The sequence below is a fragment of the Thrips palmi genome, unplaced genomic scaffold, assembly GCF_012932325.1.
Source record: "Thrips palmi isolate BJ-2018 unplaced genomic scaffold, TpBJ-2018v1 HiC_scaffold_6, whole genome shotgun sequence".
In the NCBI taxonomy this organism is placed as follows: Eukaryota; Metazoa; Arthropoda; class Insecta; order Thysanoptera; family Thripidae; genus Thrips; species Thrips palmi.
In genome coordinates, this window is record NW_023144633.1 from 3217812 (window position 1) to 3232635 (window position 14824).

At 56.6% G+C, this 14824-nt stretch overlaps 2 non-coding genes across 2 annotated transcripts; both read left to right on the top strand.

Moving 5' to 3' along the window:
* Positions 1 to 738: 738 nt before the first annotated feature.
* Positions 739 to 811, top strand: Trnar-ccu. The gene has a single exon. It is a non-coding gene; the product is annotated as a tRNA-Arg (tRNA).
* An 89-nt stretch (positions 812 to 900) lies between these two features.
* On the top strand, positions 901 to 973 carry Trnar-ccu. The gene has a single exon. It is a non-coding gene; the product is annotated as a tRNA-Arg (tRNA).
* Positions 974 to 14824: the final 13851 nt, after the last annotated feature.

Below are 14824 nucleotides of genomic sequence, written 5' to 3' on the forward strand. Positions count from 1 at the left end.
CGCGCGACTCGAAGGCGCCCGAAGGCCCACGAAGGTGCCCGAAGGCCCACGAAGGTGCCCGAAGGCCCACGAAGGTGCCCGAAGGCCCACGAAGGTGCCCGAAGGCCCTCGAAGGCGCTCGAAGGCCCACGAAGGTGCCCGAAGGCCCTCGAAGGTGCCCGAAGGCGCCCGAAGGAGTCTCGGGCGAAGACTGTCCGAAGCGAATCGAAGAAAGAGGCTGCACGATGATGATGACGTGCTGACGCGCTGCTTCGCCTGCTGGGCAGCGTTGGCGGCGTGCAGCGAGCCACGGTCGGAGCCACGCCTGCGCGACCCGCAGGCCGTTATCGCGTTTCAAGTTTCAAGTGGAAGTGCAGAGGCAAAGTTCAAACCCCGAGCGGCTAGGCGGCGTGCCGCTCGCGGTGCCGATCCGCAGGAGTCGATAACCTAGAGTCATTTACTGGTGGGAGTAGTGGTTTCCACTAATAAAGGGAAAGGTCATCCATGATCCGATGCCGCGGCTTCACACACGTCGAGGGGAAAATAACAGCAAAAAGGGGGCCTATTTTTATCTTTTTAAAAATAAATAGTTTCCCTGATTCTCTTTGCAGTGTGTGGTGGTGGTGAAAGGGCAGGCAGGGGCCTTAGGGCTGGGTGGAGTATGCACGGCGGCAGCTGCGGCCGCGCCACGCTCCGTGGCAGCGTGCGCCGGCCAGCCTCAGCGAGCGCTTCGTGGCGAGCAGGTAGTGGAAGGGGCGAGCCCCTGTGGCCTAATGGATAAGGCGTCGGTCTCCTAAACCGAAGATTGAGGGTTCGAGTCCCTCCAGGGGTACGGCGGTCACTTTTTAAATTTACCGCCACTTTGTAGCCGCGGCGCGGTGTTGGTATCTCTACGGCGGCGGCGGCTCGGGCAACCAGCTAGCCCCTGTGGCCCAATGGATAAGGCGTCGGTCTCCTAAACCGAAGATTGAGGGTTCGAGTCCCTCCAGGGGTATCAATGCGCGCTTTTTTTACACAACCTGCGCACGGAACAGCTACTCTATGGCTGTTCAGCTCAAAAAAAAATTACGGAAAAATAAAACATGGTTTTATTTTATTTTCATTGCTTTACAGTGAGTTGGTGCTCCCTACAGCCCGCACAACGCGCTCGAAGGCGCGCCGAGTAGGCGGTCACTCTGATTGAAGCAATTGGAGGCAATTGCCCAAAATATTGTGAAGCATCGCCGGAGGCGGAAAAGAGGAGGGGGGGGGATCCTTCCGCAGAAGTCATCCTGCTCGAAATGTAAATGTCTTTCTCCCGCCGGTTCCGCGCTGGACAGTGTGCCTGCTGCCTCGTTCTCGAGTGGATCACAGTGTACCGCGCGATGGCTCGCCATCGGGGCCATGGAGGCCGGCAGTGCCAGCGCGGTGCCAGCAGCACCTAGACGCTAGACGGCCGCAGGCACGCCGTGGGCACGCCAGGCACCAATAAAACTAATGGTAAATCACTGCCCCGTCGTCTCGTCCCCCTTCAGTCCTTTCGCCGAGCGTGGCGCTCGGAGCGCGGCCGGTGTAAAATGTAAAATTCACAGTGTCAGGGTCGCGTTTTGAGGATTTCCCGCGGCGAGCACCGCGCGGCGGAGCGGATCAGCGCGCATGGATCAAGAGCAGGGTAACCATATTTCTTTCTCGGTCCTCGTGGTTCGTGCGCTCCACAGTGGGCCAGAAGCCGGTGGAGGCGGCCAAAACTCTAGACGCGTTTTGAGCTCCAGAGTCGCTAAATGGGACTCGAACCGAACGTGTGACCCCACCAATGGATTGCTCTCCGAACGAAGAATCCATTGGTGGGGTCATACGTTCGGTTCGAGTCCCATTTAGCGACGCTGGAGCTCAAAACGCGTCTAGAGTTTTGGCCGCCTCCACCGGCTTCTGGCCCACTGTGCGCTCGGCTCGGCTCGGCTCTCGCGCTGCCGGGGCTGCTTGCGAATCCCAATCAGGACGGCAAATCTGAAAACAATGTTGTTTCTAGCCGTGCGGCCGGCGGGGGCGGGGCGGGGCGAGGCGGGGCGGGGCGGGGCGGGGCGGGGCGGGGCGGGGCGGGTTGGGGCGGGGCGGGCGGGGCGGGGGGGGGCGGGGCGCGGTCTCACTCGTTTTGTTTTCTTTCTTTTTTGATCGAGTCGAAAGGTAGAGAAAGGGGCACGTCCCGTAATCAGCCGAGCGATGCCGAAAGGCTCGCGCTGTCTCCCTCGCACCCCTGCGGAGCGGCCCGTGAGTGCGAGAGAGACAGCGCGGCGACTCTCGCGGGATTCAGTCTGCAGGCGGCTAACGACGTTGTTAGAAGCCTCGCCAATTACTATGCATCTTATTGATTGCAGCACTGCAGCGCACTGCGGCGACCTCCACGCTCTGTCTCTCTCTCTCCGACGGACGTAAGTGCGACAGAGACAGAGCGACTCCCTTCGGAATGAGTCTGCCATGCCGCATGACTCGCTGCTAGAGGACGCACAGTGGGCCAGAAGACCGGTGCAGGCGGCCAAAACTCTAGACGCGTTTTGAGCTCCAGAGTCGCTAAACAGGACTCGAACCGATCGTGTGACCCCACCAATGGATTGCTCTCCGAACGAGGAATCTATTGGTGGGGTCACACGTTCAGTTCAAGGCCTGTTTAGCGACTCTGGAGCTCAAAACACGTCTAGAGTTTTGGCCGCCTCCACCAGTCCTCTGGCCCACTGTGGGACGTACAGTCCGTTTGCTTTTTCTTTCAGCCGCCTGCAAAAACGGCACTCTCTCATTCTGACAGTTTTCGGATTTGACCAATTTGACCAATACGAAAGCGTTCCGTAAAAATAGCTGTGCCGATTGGACGACTATCAAATCAGCTAATTATAGACTGTCAATGCATGGGCTGTGTACGGTACCCAAACACACTGCATGGATTTTTTTTCTTTCCAAAAACAGACAATTAGTGCGGGTGGAAAGTTTCCAGAGCTCTTACGACAGTCGGCCATCAGCGAGACTCGCGACACTGCAGCCGAGATGTCGCTGTCGCGTTGTCTGGCGAGATGTCTGTCGCATGGCGCGTCCGCCAGCCGAGCGACAATCAGACAAAGTGCATAGATGAGGGTGCACCATAAAAGTGTCTCTCTCTCTCCTTCCCTCTTCGGCTCGTTGGCCGCCGGCGACTTTAATTGCTACTCTTCCTGCTGATAAGTTTAACTACACTCTGTGTCACTCTGGGCGCAAATAACCGCAGGGGAACAATAAGGAAGCAGCACCGACCTAACCTAACCTCACTAACCTCACTCAAACCTATTCAAACCTAACTAAATAAACTCTGCGTCTTTCTTTCTTGGCGATAGCCGCTGGAAAACAACGCCACAGCAGCCGGAGCTGGCAACAGCGGCGAGAGCGGCATATATGTATATATAGATCGAGAGCGGCGAGAGCGACTGGGGGCAGAGCAGCGAGAGGCAGCAACAACAACAAAGCAGAAGACACCCGGTGGCCGCACTGAGAATGAAAAAGTCATGATCAATACCCAATTTTGGGCGAGGTATACTTTATCACCCAAATTTGGGCGAGGAAATGATCCTCGCCCAAATTTGGGTGAGAAAAGCTTCCTCGCCCAAAATTGGGTGAGGAAGGGTGTATCAGCTGCCTATATGGCTCCATGGTATTATGACCCAAATTTGGGTGAGGAAACCTTCCTCACCCAATTTGGGCGAGGAAACCTTCCTCACCCAAATTTGGGTAGTAAGAAATTCCTCGCCTAAAATCTTAGTCATGATCATGACTCTTTCATTCTCAGTGCGGGTAGGCAGACAGGCAGGCTGGCAGGCAGCCGGCCAGCCAGGCAGCCAGCCTGTTGATGCGCGCAGTGCGGGCACCCAGCGCCCCTTACGAGCTCGGGATAGGCAACCCCCCGCGCGACTGCCCAGCCGGTTGCCTGCTCGCACGGCGGCCCGCCTGGCTTGACGCGTTCAGTTCAGCGTTCGGCCGCAAGACTCAGGGAGATTTCCGCCTGCCTGTCTGCCTGTCTGTCTGTCTGTCTGTCAGTCTGTCTGTCTGTCTGTCTGTCTGTCTGTCTGTCTGTCTGTCTGTCTGTCTGTCTGTCTGTCTGTCTGTCTGTCTGTCTGTCTGGCAGTCTGTCTGTCTATCTGTCTGTCTGTCTGTCTGTCTGTCTGTCTGTCTGTCTGTCTGTCTGTCTGTCAGTCTGTCAGTCTGTCTGTCTGTCTGTCTGCCTGTCTGTCTGGCAGTCTGTCCGGCCGCCCTGTTGCTAGGGCCGTGCCTAGATAGCTTCCTAGCCGTCCCCGCCGGCACCGAGACTATCGAGACAGACACGGCGGCTGACACAGTCTTCCTGGCGATTAGACATGCAGCCAGATAAGCGTTATTGCAGGCAGATATCGGCGCGGGATTTCGCGTATCTGCGACGTCAGCGGGGCGGGGCGGGGCGGGGCGGGGGGCGGGGCGGGGCGGGGCGGGGTGGGGCGGGGTGGGCGTGCAGCTGGTGGGAATTAGACAGGTTTATCCTGGCGGTGGAGGCGCTGCCGCTTCGCCACTCGGAACCACAACGACGGCGTTAGAATCTTCTTTTTTTTCGCGCTCGGTAAGCTGAGGCGCTGAGGCTGGCTAGGTGCAAGGTACCCGGGTACGCAGTCCCAGGTACCAGGTACCAGGCACCCAGCGGGTGATGTGATACCCAGCGCGATTCGCCCCGCCTAGCGTGCTTCCAGCGTCTTCCAGCGTCTCCCAGCAGCAGGCTCCAGCACTTCCAGCGAGCGGTGCGTCATGGCGCCGCTCCCTGCTGCCGCTCACTGATTCCCAGAGTCGCTCCGTCTCTCTCGCACTCACGCGGTCTCCCGTGCAGGTGCGAGAGAGACGGACAGAGCGACTCGCGGAGTCAGCCCACTCGCTCTGCTCGCTGTGCGAGGCTGGAGGCAGGGCAGCCAATCTGCTGGAGTCATCCGCCTGGAGTCGGCGACGTCATCCTGCCGAGTCCATCTTCCGTCCTTATTACAGTCATCCGCCCCGGCCCCCACAGTGGGCCAGAAGACCGGTGGAGGCGGCCGAAACTCGAGACGCGTTTTGAGCTCCAGAGTCGCTAAATGGGACTCGAACCGAACGTGTGACCCCACCAATGGATTGCTCTCCGAACGAGGAATCCATTGATGGGGTCACACGTTCGGTTCGAGTCCTGTTTAGCGACTCTGGAGCTCAAAACGCGTCTAGACTTTTGGCCGCCTCCACCGGTCTTCTGGCCCACTGTGGCCCCTCGGCTTGCCTCGAATTCGCGGACGCGGATCGCGAACCCTCCGGATCCTCTGGATCCGGCCGCCTTCATCCCGCGTCTCATCCGCCAGGAACGACGCAAAAAAGAAACGACGAATTAATGTGTTACATTATGCGCTGTTTTTTGCGTACTTCTCTACAAGATGTCAGAGGCGGACGGACAGATACGGCACGCACACACGCTCACACTCACACACACACACACACACACACACACACACTCACACAGGCGCACCACTCAGCCCTGGATTAATGTGCCAAGGACCACTGTTGTTGCACCGCCGGCCAGCGACGTGTCTGCGACGTGTCTGCGACGTGTCTGCGACGTGTCTGCGACGTGTCTGCGACGTGTCTGCGACGTGTCTGCGACGTGTCTGCGACGTGTCTGCGACGTGTCTGCGACGTGTCACGGACTCGCGGCGACGCACCATAATGGGAATGGCCGTCCTGATGTATTCTCCGCGGCAAAATACGATTTAATTATTCCCCCCCCCTCACTTAACATGCGCCGTGTTCTACAAAGGCGCCCGCGGACGCATATACGCACCTACACTCACTCACACACGCGCACACGCACGCAGTTAGTCTCGTTGAACGGAACACTGCGTTGCACGCAGTTGGCCCGGGTTCGAATCCTCACGGTCCCCGTGCGCGTGTAAAAATACCCGCATTCCGGTTTTTCCGGGTTTTCCCGCCTTGTTTTCCTCGAGTCGCTAATTGCCGGGGTGGCGTGATGCGAGGCGTGAGGCCCGCACGGAGCGCCCCGCGGCCCCACGCACGCGGTGTTTTCGTCGCCGTTGTCTCTCTCGCACTCACGGGGCGGCCGGTGCGGGAGAGCGAGAGAGAGAGAACGGCGTGGGCCCCCTGCCGCCACGCCGCCCGGCCGGCACACTGTGGCCCGGCCAGAGCAGCCGGCCGAGGAGGCTCCGTCACGAAAAATTCCTGATAAGGAAGCTATTCACTCCCAAGGACGACCACTGGCGAGCCGAGCCGGGCCCAGCGCGGCCCAGCTCGGCCCACAGCCCACAGTGCCGTGACGAGCCCACTATTAGAGTAGGCTCGGGGGCCCGGCCCGGCGGCCGGCGGCCCCTATCCAGCCAGAGTTAGGCCCGACAGAGCCTTCGCGGCCTCCCGAGCCGGCCACGGATTTTATTTCAGGCATTTGGTCGGCCCTCTTTTTATTATCATCATTTTAGGGCTGTGGCAGGGCTTCCTTTTACGAGGCTAGCTGCTGCTGCTGCTGCTGGCGGTCGAGGCCGCCGTGGTGGTCCGGGTGGTCGGGTTGCCAAAGCAGTCGCCCCGCGAGCTGCGGGCTGCTGGCTCAAACACTACTGGTTCATTGCGCTGTTCAGTGTTTGCTGCTCTTTCTCGAATGCGCTATCCTCGTGAGCTACAATTTGGTTCGATTTTCACAGTTGCAGAGTCCTGAGTATACGTACATGTGCACTTTAAGCTTCGCTCTGTACTGTACACTGTATACCTGCGGATGGGTCCTTTACGTAGCGGGGACGCGTGCGTCGAGGCTCCCTTATAGCGACACTACTTGACACGGCTATCTTGATGTCAGGGCGGCGTCCACTTGCGTCTGTGTGTGTGTGTGTCTCTCTCTCTCTCTCTCTCTCTCTCTCTCTCTCTCTCTCTGTGTGAGTGTGTGTGTGTGTCCGTCTCTCTCTCTCTCTCTCTCTCTCTCTCGTAAAAACTAAAAAAACTCTCTCTCTCTCTCTCTCTCTCTCTCTCTCTCTCTCTCTCTCTCTCTCTCTCTTTCTCTCTGTGTGTGTGTGTGTGTATGTGTGTGTGGCCCCGTACGGCCTATGCGCCGTTAGCGAATGGTGTGAGACGCACGAGTTGCACGGGTAACGGACGCCCCTGTTGCGCGGGGCCGCACCGCCGCCTTCGCCGCCCCGCCCCGCCCCACAGTGGGCCAGAAGACCGGTGGAGGCGGCCAAAACTCTAGACGCGTTTTGAGCTCCAGAGTCGCTAAACAGGCCTCGAAACGAACGTGTGACCCCACCAATGGATTCCTCGTTCGGAGAGCAATCCATTGGTGGGGTCACACGTTCGGTTCGAGTCCCATTTAGCCACTCTGGAGCTCAAAACGCGTCTGGAGTTTTGTCCGCCTCCACCGGCCTCTGGCCCACCGTGCGCCCCGCCCCGCTCACCCCCGCGCAGGCCCGCCCGCCGCTGGGAACTTTTGTCATGACAATGAGACAACCCGCACAGCACCGCACCAGCGGCGGCAGCGCAGCTGCAGCAAAGTGGAACCTGAAACTGTTGCACACACTGTTAAAAAATTCGGATTGAAATTTCATAACATGTTAATGTAATTATTATCACTTTTCTGTTATGAAATTTCATGGCGATTTTCTGCAATGAAATAAATTTCATTGCAGAAAATCACCATGAAATTTCATAGCAAAGTGTTTTGAAACTTAATTTAATTGTTAATGAAAATTCATATGCGAGTTTTGACATTTTATTTCCAATTGTGGTATTGTATTTCATAAATGGGTGATGTAATCTCGACCGGTATCTTGACTCTTAGTTCAATACCAGTTCTAAAAATTGCAAGCGGGCTAAGTCCACCTTAGACATAGAGCTTAACCGAGAGTGTAACTCAGTGAGATGAGTTGGTGGCAAGTTGTACCACAATCACGAGGAGGCTCTCGCTGGACCTAACCCAATGGCCGACTGTAGGCGCCAGCGAGTCGCAACATGGTTCTGCGTTTTTCTCGACTTCAGAGTAATATTTTGTTTAACACTTTTAGCATACGTCTAGAGTAGATATTCACTTAGGTAACCACGGATAAACTTTTGAAAAAATATTGATTATACTTCAATGGATAGGCAAAACTTACAAGTGAACGAACACGGCACTCCGAGCGCCACCTAGCGGCAGCTTCTTGAAACCTGACTTTGAGCCCAGGTGGCTGACAGGCCGCACCATGTGAGCAGTGGATTGACCACAGTTTGCGTTAAATGATACTAAAATTCTTTTTTGGTGCGACGTTTGATTTACTATACTCATATTATCACGCTACATTTACTCAGGGAAGAGCATAGGAATATTCCGAATCACGATTAGCTTCAAACTCAGTCAAACCTGAAGTTCCTTCCACCCGGGCAATGTGCACTGTTAAAAAATGGTTGTACAGAAATAATCAGATGAGTGAAAATTTAGTCGTTCCAAAACATAGAATTTCATCATGAACCAAAGCGAAACAAATGTCGTTGAGTCTAGTAAGCGACATTTTGTCGTTGAAGGACAAAATTCTTGTTATCACTCTTTACGATACAATTTATGTGGAAACAACATCTTTTGCAATTATCTGCTCAATTAAAGCAAATTATGAATAATCATCTATTTTGTTCTTCTAAGTCATAGGGAAATTACTAATGTTTAAAAAACCATGCTAAATAAATTTAGCGACAAAATTTTTCTATGAATATTGTCGCAGACATTACAAAATACCTTTTGGACTTTCAATACTTGTCGTTGATGTGTTATTGTTGGTGCGTTATTACAATTTAGTCGTTGAGAAATTATCCCTTAGTTCCAATACGCCTACGGTTTAACAAGCTATTTGTTCCACAACAAATCTTGTCGCTAAAAAAGTTAGCAATAAATGTGTCGCTAAGTTACGACAAAATTTTTATCAGTGTAAGAGCTATCAAAACCTGCCCATCACAAGTCAAAGACCGACATGAAATTTTATATCTTGGTTATAAATTTTCAGAACCACACTAAATTTGTAGTTTCACGTTTTGACTTTTCATCAAATTTCTTGACGTTTCATTGCAGACTTGATTTTTCAAGGAGATATTATAACGTTTCATGGAATGTGTTCTGACATTTCATTATATTTATGAAATTTTATGGCCGCTATGAAATTTAATTGCGTTCATGAATTTTCAATGCATATTTGTAATGAAAATTCATAACATTTTTAACAGTGAGATGGGAATCGCATTGGTAATGCAGCAGTAGCGCCGCGCCATGCGCCACGGGCACCGCCAGGGCACCGCCACGGCACGGCGGCACCGCGGCCCGCAGTCGGCCGATGCATCGGGCGTTAGTCGTCAGGCGCCGGCAGTTCGCCCAGGCCGTTCTTTGACCCCGATCACGAGATCCGATTGCAGGCGCCGGGGTTGCCTACGCCGGCCGGGGGCAAGGGGCAACGGCGGTGCGGTACAGGACGAAAAACTACAAACCGCTGTGGGTGTATTTTTTTGTGCGGTTGTATCCCGAGTCCTTGATTGATCCTTGGCCCACCGGCTGAACGGGCGAATGCAAAATGGGTGGAGGGCAAAAGAAACAGGTCGTCTAGTGTAAGTTGGCCCCTGGGCCAGACCGCCAGCCCGCCCGCTATGGCCTCGCAGGCCTCGCAGCTGCGGTTTTGGTTCCGCTGTCCGAGCCGAGCCGAGCCGAGCCGAGCCGAGCCGAGCCGAGCCGAGTAACTCGATGACTGAGCCGAGCCGAGCCGAGCCGGAACGAGGGAGCGCCACGGGCGACATGCAGGGAGACTTGCTTGTCCATGATGGGGCCGTGCCGGCCGTGCCGCGGTCTCTCCGCCGTGTTCGCGTCTCTCCAGCCTCTCCGGCGTGGCCGGGCCGGGCCGGGCCGCGCACGATGCAAATCCGATTTCGAGGCGGCGTGCCCCGTTTTCGCGGGACATGCAAGCGCGCTGGCGGCCCCGCGCGTACCCTCCGCGGCCCGCCTCGCCCCGCCCACCTCTGTACCGTTTTGGAACAACGGCGCGGTGGTGGCCAAGTGGCCGACCGGCGAAGCGGCGAATTGGAAGGGCGAAGGGCCTGGAAGGGAAGGGCCCGTCTCCGAGGCGCACAGTGGGCCAGAAGACCGGTGGAGGCGGACGAAACTCCAGACGCGTTTTGAGCTCCAGAGTCGCTAAGCAGGACTCGAACCGAACGTGTGACCCCACCAATGGATTCCTCGTGCCGAGAGCAATCCATTGGTGGGGTCACACGTTCGGTTCGAGTCCCATCTAGCGACTCTGGAGCTCAAAACGCGTCTAGAGTTTTGGCCGCCTCCACCGGTCTTCTGGCCCACTGTGAGGCGGCGCCGCGGCGTGTCCGACTCGACCGCGCACCTTTTACTTTGCCTTTTACTTCGACGGGAAATGGAAAAAGTTAGCGCGGAAGGCGAGCATCATTGCAGCACGCCGACGATGACGGCCGCCACCCGCACTTTACCGATGTCGAAATCAAAGTTCCCATTTGTTGCCCTGATAGCGCCAATATCATGTTTGGTGTTGGTTGGTGGATAAGGAAGATGTCCTTGGATTCAGGATGGAGTCGTTGGAATAATCAAGACTAAGATGGTGCTCCATAGACTGTGTATTCAGAACTGTACTTGACTGACTGACGTACAGAACTCAACTGAACTGCTTGATCCGAAGACCATACAAGACTGACATGACAAGGTATACATGATTCTTACTAACTTCAGACAACCCCATCTAGGAGGCCGTGACCATACACCACATCCTCCCCCTTGTTACTTTATGTTTAAAATCACTCACAACTGACATTTACAATTTACACGATGACGCAGTAGGATAGGACTAGTATTTGACAATGGAGGTTACAGTACATAAAAGGTTGAACATTTCATAATCTGAGATCGCAACATTAATTGTTAACAAGCAACAACAGAAACTCAATACACGATTGATAACTGATAATTACTGAAGTAGAGATAACAAGGTTGACAAGAGTTGAACAACACTTACTTTAATTCTAACAGTATGACAAGACACTGACTTTACGAGAACTACTTAAGCTTACACACAACTCAAAATATGTATGACTTCATTAACTGACTTAATTAACTATTAACGTTTGACACTCGAATATAACTCAAACTGACAACACTGAACCACAATACTACTACTATCCTCCCTCTCACAACACAAAAAAAATTAACTGAACCATAATGTAACAAAGAAAAGCAAAGTGAAGCATCATCACAGCCCGGGTTCGGATCCCACCCAGTGCTCGCCTTTTCACTTCGCGATTTCAACGACATGAACTGCTTCCGGCGGACGTCTCCCGACCGCGACAGCCGACGGCGACACCCGCTGGAGCAATCGCCTTGCAGCAGTCAAATTTGGCGGCGGTGTAGCAAGCACGGCGTGCACGGCGAGCACGAAGCACGCAGCTCAGGCGGGCCGAGGGCCGCGAGGCAGGCAGCGTGACCGAGAGGATGTTGACGACGTTGACGAGCACTTAGGGCCGGGCAAAGCAGGTGGGGCCGTGGGGCCGTGGGGCCCAAAGCAAGCGGCGAGGTGGCCGAGGTGGCCGAGGTGGCGGTGCGCGAGGCACCGAGGCACAGCGCCGCGGCACCGCGGCCGCTCACCTCCCCGCCGTCCTTGTCTGGAGAGCCAGCCTCGTCGCTCTGTCTCTCTCGCACTCGTGCGGCGTCCCGTATGGGTGCGAGAGAGATAGACGCCCCGCGGCACCGCGGCACCGCGGCCGCTCACCTCCCCGCCGTCCTTGTCTGGAGAGCCAGCCTCGTCGCTCTGTCTCTCTCGCACTCGTGCGGCGTCCCGTATGGGTGCGAGAGAGACAGACGCCCCGCGGCACCGCGGCACCGCGGCCCGGACGGAGGTACACCGAGGTGTTTGCGTCCAGCGGAAGGGGGAGGGAGGGGGAAGTACACGTGGCTTTGGCAAGGGCAAGTGTAGGACGCGGCCCGGGCCCGGGCCCCTAGGGCCCCACGACGGCCGCGCCGCGCAGGCCGGGCACCGCGCTCCAGGGCCCCGGAGGGCCGCGCGCTCGGCCTGCTCGCCGAGGCACAGTGGGCCAGAAGACCGGTGGTGGCGGCCAAAACTCTAGACGCGTTTTGAGCTCCAGAGTAGCTACATGGGACTCGAACCGAACGAATGGATTGCTCTCCGAACGAGGAATACATTGGTGGGGTCACACGTTCGGTTCGAGTCCGATTTAGCGACTCTGGAGCTCAAAACGCGTCTGGAGTTTTGGCCGCCTCCACCGGTCCTCTGGCCCACTGTGCGAGGCCCACAAGAGCTCCCAGAGAGGCACCAAAGGGCCGTGCGGGGGCTCTAAACGCGCCACTGGAAGGACTGGGAAGGACGCCCGCGGGCTCCATGCCTCAAACGCACCACGCACGTCCGAGAGGCTGCCGCGGCGGCCGCAGCCGACTCATTCCGAGCACTCTCATCGTCCTGTCTCTCTCGCACTCATGCAGCGAAAGCAGAGCTCGAAATGAGTCTGCCGCTTGAGCTACCCGGCCGAGCCTCCCCGTGCATCCCAATCTCCCGCCGGCCAGGTCGGCGTTTTCAGAGCGGCGTTGCAGAGCGCCGTTTTCAGAGCGGCGCTGTCGGCCGGCAGTCCTGGAACGGGGCGCCTCTGTTTAGGTAAGAACAAAGGAATGGGGCGAACAGGGGCGTGAAACAAAGGCCAATCGTCTCCCCCTTTCCCCGCCCCCTTTTTCCCGGTATACGCCCCCGGGCTGCCCCCGGCTGCCCCCGGACGGATCGCTTCAGTTACATCGGCCCGCCGACGGCAAGGTGCCCGAGCGTGCGCGAGGCGGCTTCGTGTGCGAACGCTGTTCGCGACTAATGTGTGTGCTCGACGGCTTCGGCCCGTCGGCCTTTGGGCGTGTGAAAAGTATTTGGGCAACCTGTTACGCACTTCCGCGATGCGGGGCCGCAATCGTGTCTGTCTGTCTGTTCTGTCTGTTTGTTTGTTTGTTTGTTTGTTTGTTTGTTTGTTTGGGCGAAAAGTCGGAAAGTCTCGGCCGGTCGATCCCGATCGTGTCTTGTAAAGTCCCGAAATCCCTGCGGCGCACCGAGCGTCTCAAGCCAGGGCACAGTGGGCCAGAAGACCGGTGGAAGTGGCCAAAATTCTTGACGTGTTTTGATCTCCAGAGTCGCTAAATGGGACTCGAATCGAACGTGTGACCGCACCAATGGATTCCTCGTTCGGAGAGCAATCCATTGGTGGGGTCACACGCTCGGGTCGAGTCCCATTTAGCGACTCTGGAGCTCAAAACGCGTCAAGAATTTTGGCCGCCTCCACCGGTCTTCTGGCCCACTGTGAAGGGATGAGTACCGGCCAGGTGCGAGAAAGAGAGACACTCCAGACGGTCTCATTTTTGTGTTGTTGTTGTTTTCTGTTTTGGTTGCCTCCCGGCGTCGCGGCGTCGCGCGTCGCGCCGGGGCGCTGCCGAGCGTGGCTGCGGGGCACTGCGGGGCACTGCGGGGCCTGCAGCACTGTAGGGCAAGTCCTCCTCGTCCTTTCTTTTCCCTTTGTCACTTCCTCCTGGGCTGCGTTCGAGGGTTCGAGAGTTGGTCTCTGTCGCACTCGCGGAGACGGGGTGGGAGCGCTGCCGCCCCGGACGCCGTCGCCGCTCGCCAACGAGGCGAGGCGGGGCGAGGAGGTGACTCAGGTGCACCACTGTGCACCGGCCACACCGGCAGTGTAAATGTGGACTACCCTTCCACTTTTTCCGTCTCATTCATAATGGATAGGCCATTTAGCGGCGCGGCGGCAGCGCTTTGCTTGCTCGTCAGCCTGAATTTTTCATACGCGGCGCGGCAATTTTTGCGAAAAAGAAAAGATGGCGCTCTGCTGCTCCTGCTGGCTGGCTGGCTGGCTGGAAGAGTGAAATGAAAGTGCGCGAGAGATTATTGAAAAGTGGACGCGGCGATGTCGCGACGGAAAAGTGGTCGAGCACTCGGTGGGCTGCTCGCTATACTCGCCGTGCTTCGCCGTGCTCGCCCCCACGGCGCTACACGGCCACACGGCCCCACGCCCTCGTCCGTACTCCTCCGGAGCCTGTCCCTCTCTCTCTCTCTCTCTCTCTCTCTCTCTCTCTCTCTCTCTCTCCTCTCTCTCTCTCTCTCTCTCTCTCTCTCTCTCTCTCTCTCTCTCTCCCTCTCTCCTTCCTCTCATTCGTAACAAGTCCGGTCCGCAGTGTTGCCACCCTTCCGGCCCCGCTGCCAGGTCTGCCAGGTCTGCCAGGTCGCGCCACCATCAAGCACTATACACCAGCAGCGTCGCTGAAAATGACTGTTTATTATTATTCAAACTCGCCATTAGCGAAACGGTCTGCGACCGCGTCTGCGACACGAAGGCGCGAAGGCCGCCCGTCCGCCAACTCGAGGAGGACGATTGGATCGTCCGGAAATGGGAGGAATTACGGAAAGAGAGGTGAAAACGGCGGCGTGACCTTTCGCGGCGCGGCGCGTGCTGGAGTTTTATTTTTAATTTGTTTTTTCGTTTCAAGCCGAGGCAAGGGGGTGCCGCAGCCGAGGCCGCGGCGCACAGTGGGCCAGAAGACCGGTGGAGGCGGACAAAACTCTAGACGCGTTTTGAGCTCCAGAGTCCCTAAACAGGACTCGAACCGAACGTGTGACCCCACCAATGGATTCCTCGTGCGGAGAGCAATCCATTGGTGGGGTCACACGTTCGGTCCGAGTCCTATTTAGCGACTCTGGAGCTCAAAACGCGTCCGGAGTTTTGGCCGCCTCCACCGGTCTTCTGGCCCACTGTGCGGCGATGGGGACCGGGGCAAGGCGGGGCGAATCTCTAG